A 12768-nucleotide genomic window follows, 5' to 3' on the forward strand; every position below is an offset into this window, starting at 1 on the left:
CTTCTTCAAATGTGCTTTTGCATACCTCAGCCGACTCTGTTTGTGCGTACTTGCAGAAACGGCTTCTTTCGCATCACTCTCCCATACAGCTTCTCCTTGTGCAAAGTGCGTTGTATAGTTGACTGATGCACAGTGACACCATCTGCAGCAAGTTGATGCTGCAGCTCTCTGGAGGTGGTCTGAGGATTGTCCTTGACTGATCTCACCATTCTTCTTCTCTGCCTTTCTGATGTTTTTCTTGTCCTGACACTTCTGGCCTTAACAAGAACTGTCCCTATGTTCTTCCATTTCCTTACTATGTTCCTCACAGTGGAAACTGACAGGTTAAATCTCTGAGACAGCTTTTTGTATCCTTCCCCTGAACAACTATGTTGAATAATCTTTGTTTTCAGATCATTTGACAGTTGTTTTGAGGAGCCCATGATGCCACTCTTCAGAGGAGATTCAAACAGGAGAACAACTTGCAAGTGGCCACTTTAAGTAGCTTTTGTCATGATTGCATACACCTGGCTATAAAGTTCAAAGCTCAATGAGGTTACAAAACCAAAAAAAGTGCTTTAGTAAGTCAGTAAAAAGTAGGCAGGAGTATTTAAAACAAGAAAATGATAAGGGTGCCCATACTTATGCACCGGTCAAATTTTGTTTGAATGCAGATTGCACATTTTCTGTTAGCACAATAAACCTCATTTCAAGGCAGAAACATTACTGTGTCCAACAGTTATTACATATATCAAACTGAAATAGCTGTTGCAAAAACACCAATTTTTATAAAACATTAAGCTTAAGATTAATAGGGGTGCCCAAACTTTTTCATATGACTGTATATATATAAACCGTGAAGGAAATAATTATTTGATCCCATGCTGTTTTTGTAAGTTTGCCCACTGACAAAGACATGGACAGTCTATAATTTTAAGGGTAGATTAAGTGTAACATTGAGAGATAGAATATCTAAAAAAAAAAAAAATCAAGAAAATCACATTGTATAAATTTGATAAATATATTTGCATTTTGCAGAGAGAAATAAGTATTTGATCCCTCTGGCAAACACCACTTAATACTTGGTGGCAAAACCCTTGTTGGCAGTACAGCGGTCAGACGTTTCTTGTACTTGATAATGAGGGTTGCGCACATGTCAGGGGGAATTTTGGTCCACTCCTCTTTGCAGATCATCTCTAAATCATTCAGATTTTGATTGCTGTCGCTTGGCAACTCAGAGCTTCAACTCCCTCCATAAGTTTTCTAAGGGATTAAGGTCTGGAGACTGGCTAGGCCACTCCACGACCTTACTGTGCTTCTTTTTGAGCAACTCCTTTCTTGCCTTGGCTGTATGTTTTGGGTCATTGTCTTGCTGGAAGAACCAGCCACGATCCATTTTTAATGTCTTGGTGGAGGGAAGGAGGTTGTCACTCAGGATTTTACGGTACATGGCTCCATCCATTCCCCCATTGATGCGGTGAAGTAGTCCTGTGCCCTTAGCAGAGAAACACTGCCAAAACATAATGTTTCTACCTCTATGCTTGACAGTGGGGATGGTGTTCTTTGGTCATAGGCAGCATTTCTCTTCCTCCAAACATGGCGAGTTGAGTTAATGCCAAAGAGCTCAATTTTAGTCTCATCTGACTACAGCACCTTCTCCCAATATCTCACAGAATCATCCAGGTGTTCATTGGCAAACTTCAGATGGGCCTGCCCATGTGCCTTCCTGAGCAGGGGGACCTTGCGGGCACTGCAGGATTTTAAACCATTAAGGCGCAATGTGTTACCAATGGTTTTCTTGGTGACTGTAGTTCTTACTGCTTTGAGATCATTAACAAGTTTCCTCCATGTAGTTTTAGGCTGATCTCTCACCTTCCTCATGATCAAGGATAACCCACGAGGTGAGATTTTAAATGGTGCCCCAGATCGATGTCGATTGACAGTCATTTTGCATTTCTTCCATTTTGTTACTATTGCACCAACAGTTGTCTCCTTCTCACCCAGCATGTTACTTATGGTTTTGTAGAACATTCCAGCTTTGTGCAGGTCTATGATCTTCTCCCTGACATCCTTAGAAAGCTCTTTGTTCTTGCTTATATTGGAGAGGTTAGTCTGTCTGATTAATTGAGTCTATGGACAGGAGTCTTTTATACAGGTGACTATGTAAGACAGCCAGTGTTGGACTGGGGTGTCTGGGGCCCACAGGGGGAATTGATCCTCGGGGCCCACTCTACAGCTATATGCAAATACCTGTTAGCCGTTATCTCTGTTATAGTGGAGCGTCGACTGTAAATTGCAGGCGGCTCCTGCATCTACTGTGCACCACTATAACTAGGATGTACAAATAAGGTAGTTTGCATTAAAGGGGTTCTTTGGTTACAGCAAGTTATCACCGATCCATGGGCTTCACAAGATATGTGATAACTTATTGATTGTTTGGGTCCGAACATTGGAAAACGCACCTATCGGAAGAATGGGGAAGTTTTATCCCTGTCAGGACACTTATCCCCATTTTAAAATGCAGCAGCAGGTGGGAAGTCTGACCGCAGCCTCATACATTCATTTTGGGGCTTCCAGATGAAAACAAGAACAGCAACTGAGGGAATGAATGGATCAGTGGTCAAGTCGCACATGAGCTCCAGTCTAATGGGTATAAAAACTCCACATTCTACCAATTGGTGCAGGTTCCAGTATTCAGACCCCAACCAATCAATACTTTATCACTTATCCTGTGGAGAGGTGATTACTTGTTTTCCCCGGAGAACCCCTGTAAGTGCATCTTGTTCCAAGTATTTAATCACTAGTGCAAATAAAGAATCTTCTAATTAATATCAGAAAGAACAAATGACCGCCATACCCAACACAACCCACTATACCAACAGCAATAGTACCACATACAAAGGAGAAATACTGCCACACATTACCAGACCACATATTACCACCACATAGTGACCGAATAATACTACATACAAGGCAGAAATACAGTGACACCCGTGACAAGACCACATATTACCACCACATAGTGACTGAATAATACCACATACAAGGGAGAAATACCACCACACCCTGACCAGACCAGATATTAACAGCAAATAGCATCCAAATAATTTCCCATCATTGCTCTCCCCCCACCTCCTCCATCATTGCTCTCTCCCATCTCCATCATTTCTCTCCCCCACCTCCTTCATCATTGCTCTCTCCCACCTTCTCCATCATTTTCATATTGCCATCTTCATTGCCATATCTCCCCCCACCTCCTTCATCATTGCCATATCTCCCCGGCACTCCTCCATCATTGCCATATCTCCCCCACCTCCTATTTTATTAAATTTTATATTTAATCCAAAATTGAGGCAGTGTTTATGAAAAATGTACAAAGACTTTACACAAGGGGCAATACAATACATATGCAGTTACACAAAATAATAAGTATTAAAGAAGAAACTTACTATAAGATCGCAGAGATGATTCAATATAGCTGGAGGGGAGACCACACACGGTATAGCTGCAGTCCATTTTTCTCCCCGGAAGGGCTCACAGCTCCGGGAAAATAAGCATATTGTTGCTTGGCTGACCCTGTCACTAATAATATGGGCCCCATTATCATCGGAATAAATGGAACTTTAGTTATTCCATATTTTATTTTGGCTCCGATAATCCTGCAGTTTGCAGGTGGGGAATTGTCTTAGTTAACGAGCTGTGTCCTCCTCAGCTAGATGTAAATTGTCGGAGGTCTGTGTCAGAGGAAAACACACTCACATGGTAATTGGGGTTGTAGCACCTTTCTTTGTGCCAGCATCTGTCCAAGCCACTTCTGCTGTGGTGATAATTTGCATACAGACAGATGGCAGCTCTTCTCTCCTGACAAATACTATAGGGGAGGAGGAGAAGAAGAGGGGTCTGGGGGGGAGGGAATTCTTAATATTTTTCTGACAGGACTAAATACTTATTTCTCACTGCAAAAGGCAAATAAATTTATCTAATTTATACTATGTGATTTTCTTGATTTTTTGGGATATTCGATCTCTCAATGTTAAAACTAATCTGCACTTAAAATTATAGATTGTTCATGTCTTTGTCAATGAGAAAACTTTCAAAAACAGCAAGGGATCAAATACTTATTTCCTTCAATGTATATTTCATATATATATATATATATATATATATATATATATATATATAGTACAGACCAAAAGTTTGGACACACCTTCTCATTTATAGATTTTTCTGTATTTTCATGAGCATGAAAATTGTACATTCACACTGAAGGCATCAAAACTATGAATTAACACATGTGGAATTATATACTTAACAAAAAAGTGTGAAACAACTGAAAATATGTCTTATATTCTAGGTTCTTCAAAGTAGACACCTTTTGCTTTGATGACTGCTTTGCACACTCTTGGCATTCTCTTGATGAGGTTCAAGAGGTAGTCACCGGAAATGGTTTTCACTTCACAGGTGTGCCCTGTCAGGTTTAATAAGTGGGATTTCTTGCCTTATAAATGGGGTTGGGACCATCAGTTGTGTTGTGCAGAAGTCTGGTGGATACACAGCTGATAGTCCTACAGAATAGACTGTTAGAATTTGTATTATGGCAAGAAAAAAGCAGCTAAGTAAAGAAAAATGAGTGGCCATTATTACTTTAAGAAATGAAGGTCAGTCAGTCCGAAAAATTGGGAAAACTTTGAAAGTGTCCCCAAGTGCAGTTGCAAAAACCATCAAGCGCTACAAAGAAACTGGCTCACATGAGGACCGCCCCAGGAAAGGAAGACCAAGAGTCACCTCTGCTTCTGAGGATAAGTTTATTCGAGTCACCAGCCTCAGAAATCGCAGGTTAACAGCAGCTCAGATTAGAGACCAGGTCAATGCCACACAGTTCTAGTAGCAGACTCATCTCTTCAACAACTGTTAAGAGGAGACTTTGCGCAGTAGGCCTTCATGGTAAAATAGCAGCTAGGAAACCTCTGCTAAGGACAGGCAACAAGCAGAAGAGACTTGTTTGGGCTAAAAAACACAAGGAATGGACATTAGACCAGTGGAAATCTGTGCTTTGGTCTGATGAGTCCAAATTTGAGATCTTTGGTTCCAACCACCGTGTCTTTGTGCGACGCAGAAAAGGTGAACGGATGGACTCTACATGCCTGGTTCCCACCGTGAAGCATGGAGGAGGAGGTGTGATGGTGTGGGGGTGCTTTTCTGGTGACACTGTTGGGGATTTATTCAAAATTGAAGGCATACTGAACCAGCATGGCTACCACAGCATCTTGCAGCGGCGTGCTATTCCATCCGGTTTGCGTTTAGTTGGACCATCATTTATTTTTCAACAGGACAATGACCCCAAACACACCTCCAGGCTGTGTATGGGTTATTTTACCAAGAAGAAGCATATGGCGAAACGGCGTCGTCGGGGCAGATTTCTCTAAACCTCCATCGGCTGTACACTGCCACTAACACTCTACATGTAAGTACTGCACTTGGATTTCATGCCTATGAATAATACAACTCTGTGCACATAGCTTTCCACTAATAGTTTCAGTGAATGCTGATTCTTGTTGCTGCTTTTCATATACATATATGAAAATTGCACTTGCATCTATATCTACCAATATAGTCAATCTTCTCAAATATGAATAATATAATCCTATACACATAGTTCTCCATTATAACTTTATTTAGTGCTGATTTTTGTTGCCGTATTTCATATCCTTCATAATTGCACATTGCATTTATATTTACAAATATAATCAATCTTCTCCATATATAGGGAGAGGAATCGATCTTTCATGCACTTGCACTTTATATTTTGATTTGGGGGGATTGGCACTAAATTATTTACAGCACGTTATATCTAGGGAAGAAGTGCAATATTGATATTTTAGATCTTATAGGCATGTGTTGCTAAATAACTATTGTTGCATGTAATTTGAGCCAGTGTGGAGTGTTTTATTGATGACATTTGAAGGCACCTGTTTTTTACTAAGTTTTTAAATTATTGAAATAAAAATTAATTTATTTTAGTGGATTTGCATCTTATCTTGCTTTAAACCGAGCTCATATAGCCTGTGTTTGTGTGCCAAATATATTTATTCGGGAGGTATAATTGTTGACCTTATTGATATATACCATATCAATTCAAGTCTGCAACCACATAGACCAAAGGTCTGTATTTCTCACTTACTTATCCCTATCTCACTCATCACTAGGAAATTGTTCTCCTGTGCGCCCATGTAGCTCAGTATGAGGGCTCCCACACAGTATGATGGCCCCCACAGATGTCGGCCCCCACAACCCTTCACTTAATATGATGCCCCCACAATTCCTGACATTTAAAAAAAAACACAAACTACTCAACCAACTGTAATATGAAGCCTATAGTACTGAGACTCCATACTACAGGTGGGATGTAGTGACGCCATTGTGCCTGCAGTGCACGGAGTCTTAGACTCACAGGCGAAGGCTGAATGGTGGATCGGGAAGCTTTCGACTCCCTGATTCACTATTCTATTCAATGCCATCACCATCAATTCAAGGGCACCATAGCGGTCACGTGGGCTCCCACTATGGATGATTCGCCCCTGCCTATCCAACTATTGAGAGGTAAATATCTCATTAGTCCCGGGTTCATTAGAATCTGCCCCAAGAATGGGGCTCAGTGAGTGTCTCTTAGAAGCCCTAGTTTGCCCTTATATAGATATAGAAATATATATAAAAATACACTGATACATTAAATAGGACCAGATATGTATCAAGGTATAAAGGAAAGGGTATGGTACTCATATATGTATATATACACAGACACATACATACAGTAGGGAAAATAAGTATTTGATACAATGCCGATTTTGAAAATTTTCCCACCTACAAAGAATGGAGAGGTCTGTAATTTTTACCGCATGTTCACTTCAACTGTGAGAGGCAGTATCTGGAAAAAAAAACAGAAAATCATATTGTAGGATTTGTACATAATTGATTTTCATTTTATTGCATGAAATAAGTATTTGATACAATAGAAAAACAGAACTTAATATTTGGTCCAGAAACCTTTGTTACAGTTACAGAGGTCAGACGTTTCCTGTAGTTCTTGACCAGGTTTGCACACACTGCGCAGGGATTTTGGCCCCCTCCTCCATACAGATCTTCTCCAGATCATTCAGGTTTCGGGGCTGTTGTTGGGCAACATTGAATTTCAGCTCCCTCCAAAGATTTTCTCTTGGGTTCAGGTCTGGAGACTGGCTAGGCCACACCAGGACCTTGAAATGCTTCTTACGGAGCCACTCCTTAGTTGCCCTGGCTGTGTGCTTAGGGTCATTGTCATGCTGGAAGACCCAGCCACGAACAATCTTCAAAATTCTTACTGAGGAAGCTCAAGACTGGGTTAATGACGGCAGTTAATTTATAGGGACCAATGAACCTAGGTCCCAGCTTCCAGGAAGGGACTTTCAACTTAACATTCCTGGTAGACAACCACACAAAGTTAATCACATTCAGGTTCGGACCTGGCAAGCGTTTTTTGTCAGCCATGAGTTTATACCTGTCTCCCATGATCTTTAAACTACTCAGCACCCCCCGCCACATAAAGAAGAGCTACGAAGAAAACCGTTCCTCCTCAGGAACTCCTGAAGTTCCTCCCCCACTAAAGGTGCCAAACTGTGGATGGTAACCGTATGCACCAAAGAACAGTGACCTGCCAGTGGATACTTGAAGATGATTATTAATTGCAAATTCTGACATCAGTAAGTAGGATGCCCAATCCTCCTGATTTTTGGCGACAAAACACCTGAGGTAGGTCTACAAACTCTGACGCGCTCGGTCATGGGGTGGAAGGCAGAGGAAAAAAACAGCTGCACCCCCCAGTCGAGAACAGAATGCTTTCCAGAACTTGGAAACAAACTGGGTCCCCCTATCTGATACCACATCGGAGAGAACCCCATGAAGCTTCACAATCTCATTTATAAACACCCGAGCAAGTGTCTTAGCATTTGGAAGTGCAGGTAATGGGATGAAGTGAACCATTTTACTGAACCTATCTACAACCACAAAGACCACTGTTTTACCTGCAGAAACCGGGAGGTCAGTAATAAAATCCATGGACAAGTGTGTCCATGACCTGGTAGGGATAGGTAGTTGAAGAAAAGTACCAGATTGCAAAATAAGAGGAGGGGGGTATACATACCAAAATTTTTTGGAAACCAACAGCTACAAATTCCCTTCTTCGGTGGGAGAGCCACTATCCTCTCCCTCTGACGAAGGGAATACCAAAAGGCCAATACATCAGGCTGAGAAGGAATTGTTCGACTGATGGTGAATTTATACAGCAGGCTAAGGAAATGAGAGAGAGGTCTAAACGAAGGGGATACCCTGATTGGGTTTTGAGAAGGGCGCACCAGTTTGCTTTAAAACAAAATAGAGAAAATCTGCTCTCTCCAAGAACAAAAGACGATAATGAAAAAGAAAAAGAACTTATTAGGTTGATTGCGACATACAATAATGGTGCCCCACAAGCAAGGGTCATTATAGAAAAATATTCGGGAATTCTACCATAGACGAGGATTTGAAAAAAGTTGTTGGTACAAAACCACAAATCACGTTTCATAGAAACAAAACGATTGGAGACAGGGTTGTCAAAAGTCATTTTGTGCAATCTAAAAAGGACAAGTCTTGGTTATCAGGGAGACCGAATGGCTGCTACAATTGCAGCGGATGTGTGGCCTGTCCGAATGTTAAGACTACAAAAACCTTTATGAGTAACGTTACTGGATTGTCCTTTGATATTAGAAGTTTTATTAATAGCAGAACAAAATTTGTGATATTTAAAGCAACATGTATTTGCAAAAAGGAGTAAATGTGGCGCCCCTGCTGCGCATTGGAGCCACAGATCCCAGTGGGGTGCATGGACGGATTTCTCCACAAGAGGCCCTCACAGCATACACACACCTCCACCCTACCACCTCAGACCACCAGAGGGAGCCCGGATAGGGACGGATATATATGGAGGGTGGAGTTAGGCAGGGAGAACAAGGTCTATCAGGGAACAGATCAGAGCACAGTCTGCTCAGAGAACAGAGTTCCTGCTCATAGGCAGAGAGGGACAGAGTTCTCAGTTCAGTTCCTGCAGGAGTCAGCTCAGTTAAGAGTGATTAGACTGCAGTGGAGCTCAGGTTAGTGAGCTTAAGGTGTGCCGACACCATAAGAGCGGTGAAGAAGCAGTGAGCTTCCTGCTAGTGTGTAGCATAGTGAGGGCCCCAAGTAGGCCGAAGGCAAGTGGAAGGAGAGTAACATAGGGGGCAGAGGAGCTTTACCTGCTCACCCTAAGCACATATACCGGACACCGGGTCCACGTCTGCAGAGATTCCTTACACCCAGCAGAGACAACCGGAACCCCTGGAAGACTTCAGATCCCAGGATCACCCAAGAGCTGATACGTACCAGAGCCAGGAGTCACGGAGGCCCTGCAAGCAGGGAGAGTGATCTCCAACCAAAAGCCCTACCACAAGATCAGCCGGTGCAGGACAGAAACCAAGTTAGGCCTAGCTCCAAGCAGGTCAGAGACTTACTAAACAAAGGCAAGAAACAGGAGGCCCTACACCCGCTCACTGGGTAGAGTCCTGATATGCACCATTCACCCTACAGCGCCCCGGATCGTGCCTGAAACACCACCAGTAAAGATACTGAAGTGAACTGCGTGCCTATTCTTGCTCTGAACCTGCTGGGTCCCCTCTGTCCTGCATCCCTACCTCTACGCTGCCCTGAGGCCCTGCTCGACCTGTGGGGAGCTATACCATCTAAGCTGCCTGAACACCGGCCTCAGAGGACTGCCGCAGCGCTGGTGATCCTCACCAGACACCACTGGTGGCGTCACGAACATTTATAACCCCAACTTAAATTACCCTTTTTAAGAGATACCCCAGGGTACGGGCCCAGGAGCCGAGTACCGCAACATCCCCAAGACCAGGCAACAAGGCCCGGGCGCCGAGTACGTCCCCATCCCATGGGCGCGTCTGTAAACAGGGAAAACCATACGAGAAATGAGAAGAAGAATAGGAGAGCATCTAAATTATATTGCAAACAATAAAGACACCCATTGCTAAACATGTAAATTTCGTGCACGGGGGAGATCCGAAAGTTACATCATTTACGGGAATTGATTGCATGAAAGTGAATAGTAGGGGAGGGGACATGGACAGAATCCTACAGCAAAAAGGAGCAAGATCGATTTTCCGGTTGAACACCATGGCCCCTAAGGGGCTCAATGAGCAACTTGGCTATAGCTGTTTTATCTGAAAGGAGTATCTCCTGATCCCCATCTCCACCGAACAAAATCCTCCCCCTCCTTTCACCCCGTTTGATCATGGAGGGTCCCATTACATGAGCCTGTCAAAATCAGATTTTTGAGCCTTTAAAATCTTGAGTGCCTTCAAAAGAAGGTGATCTTTATATCCTTAAGGATTATATACCCTTAGGAAGAAGGGAAATTTATGGATAGATATATAATATATGACATTGTGGGCAACAGGTTGCTTAAAGAGTGCCTTCAGAATGAAATACGTATATTCAAATTATGTCTGATGAAGTTTGTATTTAAAGCTGCCAGCCTATCCCAAGTAGGAAGGAGCATTTGGATTGATGGTCACTATGGCAGTGGTAATCATTCAGAAATAATACGGTATATATGGGGACATGTGACCATATGTGGTCGGCCGTGTGACTGAGGCGTTTCGGGTGCCACGTGACCGAAGCGTTGTGGAGTCCACGGCCACATGTTGTAACATATGGCTGAGCGTAGATGGCTGTAAAAATGGGGCTGCATTGCGTGATCGCGGCATGCCGGGCGGCCAGAAATTATGTGATCGGTTATGTCACCTGGTCGCGGTGCGATCGGGTGAGACCCAGCCGTGTCATGTGATTGTGAGACTCCGCGCTGCAGGAAATGACATGTTTTGAAAGAGTGGGAATACATATAAGGTGGTCAAAATGGAATGAATCTGATGAGAGCACTATTATGGGATAATGTATTTGAAAAAGCAATGGGTTTGATAGAGATAAACCCGGGAATTATAGCAACAAAAATATAAGACAGATATACCCCGCCCGGGAAGTGACATAGGACTCCCTGGAAAGGAGGGAGAGTAAACCTATTTACATACAGGAAGTGAGTGTGTGGGATTATCTCCCCATACATTTTTTTGGAAAAATAGTGGAGGAAGCACTCTGCACCATTGTAATGAACACTCGCCATTGTGAGCCTCATTGAATTTTTTGTTTTACTCACTTTGACACTATATTGGCACAGAGTCACCTTCTCTCTTTGCATGAATTGTGCCTTCCCCAAAATGCTAAACATACTCCCCTGATGAATTCTCCGTAAGGAGAAAGAAACGCGTCGGAAGGGTTTTTGTGGGATATGTTAGAAGGTACACAAGGGTACTGCCCGTGTCGGGGTGGGAACTAAACCCAGGTTCATGACAGGGGGGCATCAGTCCTCATAAAAAGATCGACAGACAGAAAATCCTGGATGGTGTCTACATGCAAAATAGGTGAGAACCACACATTTTCTTTCTATATTGCACAATAGCACTTTAGATTATGATTAATGTTAACAGTCAGGACTGGATATATTCATCCGGGGACCGTATCCTGTAAATATCTGTAATGAGTCTTTTTGAGTCCTGAGGTTAATAGGGGTTATGTTGATTCAGTAATGGATATATAGGATATAAAGTTTTATAAGTATAAGTGAAGGTTATGTTATAAGAGAATCCTCTCTGCTGTGAGTTCTCCTTTCGTTTAGGAATTGAAGGACAGGTCCTAATAAAATGTCCCTTTTTCCCAGAAAAAAAAATACGCCTTTATTCCTGCGAATCTCCGGGGAAATGATGATGTAAAGGCACCCCCTAACTGCATGGGTTCTGCTACCTCCCCCAGTACTGGTTCACCTCCAGACCGCTCCCCCGGCAGAGGCACATAAACCCGACAAGAAGGTCCCGTAGCAGGTGGTCTCACCCGTCTATACCGAAGGCATCTATCAAGACGTATGGCCAACGACATGGCAGCCTCCAAGGACTGAGAGAGGAAGTAAGCAGACTACACCTGCTCCAAGCTTTCACAAGGAAACATGTGAATATCACCGGCACCTCCCTACTACAGACTGAGGTGCATGTGTCTAACAACCATGACACATGCAGCCGCGGCGGCACTAACATAGATGCCGAGCACGCCGCAAATACTGGGCGAGCACCCGAGCGTGCTCACCGAAAGGGTTAACAATACACGCTCCCTCATCACTAATGAGAACAATATGTTTCCTCCCTTCCTGTCTCCATAGTTGGGTCGTATGTATCTATTACAGGAAACAGAACAGAAACCTTATGATTCTTATAAAGGGGCAACACAAGACCCCAAAAGAGCCTCCGTGCTGAAGGGGTTAATGCCCCCTGCGCCCAGTAATGGGGTCTCCACATACCTCCACCTGCAGAGCCGCCACCACATATATGGCTGTTGTGTGCGCACAGGAGCTGTGATGAGGTCACAGGAGGGGAGGAGTCAGGGGTCACATGATCAGGGGCCTCAGTGGATGCAGGACTCTGCTGTGCTGGTTGTCATGGTGCTGGATGAGCTGAAGTTTATGTGTGGGGTCAGGAGGGGTTTACAGTGTGGATGTAGCAGAGCCGCGCATGTACGAGGCGTACGGAGCGGAGCCGCGCGTGTACGAGGCGTACGGAGCAGAGCCGTGAGTGTACGAGGTGTACGGAGCAGAGGCCCGTGTGTACGAGGTGTACGGAGCAGAGC

General features: G+C 43.5%; 1 protein-coding gene across 4 annotated transcripts in view; it reads right to left on the reverse strand.

Moving 5' to 3' along the window:
* The window catches only part of LOC141235834 (uncharacterized), a 36146-nt gene extending 23634 nt beyond the window's left edge, over positions 1-12512 (reverse strand). The window contains exons 1-2 of one of the 4 annotated variants that reach the window (XM_073668185.1): positions 12443-12512; positions 6845-6904 (exon numbers count right to left, since the gene is read on the reverse strand). The gene's annotated coding sequence lies outside the window, so the exon portion shown is untranslated. Of the gene's footprint in view, positions 1-3428; positions 6905-12442 lie in introns of all 4 variants that reach the window. The other 3 variants (XM_073668184.1, XM_073668183.1, XM_073668186.1) reach the window with 3 other exon arrangements.
* Positions 12513-12768: the final 256 nt, after the last annotated feature.

Source organism: Phyllobates terribilis, unplaced genomic scaffold, assembly GCF_046119375.1.
Source record: "Phyllobates terribilis strain yellow unplaced genomic scaffold, ASM4611937v1 Scaffold_691__1_contigs__length_813055, whole genome shotgun sequence".
Classification (NCBI taxonomy): Eukaryota; Metazoa; Chordata; class Amphibia; order Anura; family Dendrobatidae; genus Phyllobates; species Phyllobates terribilis.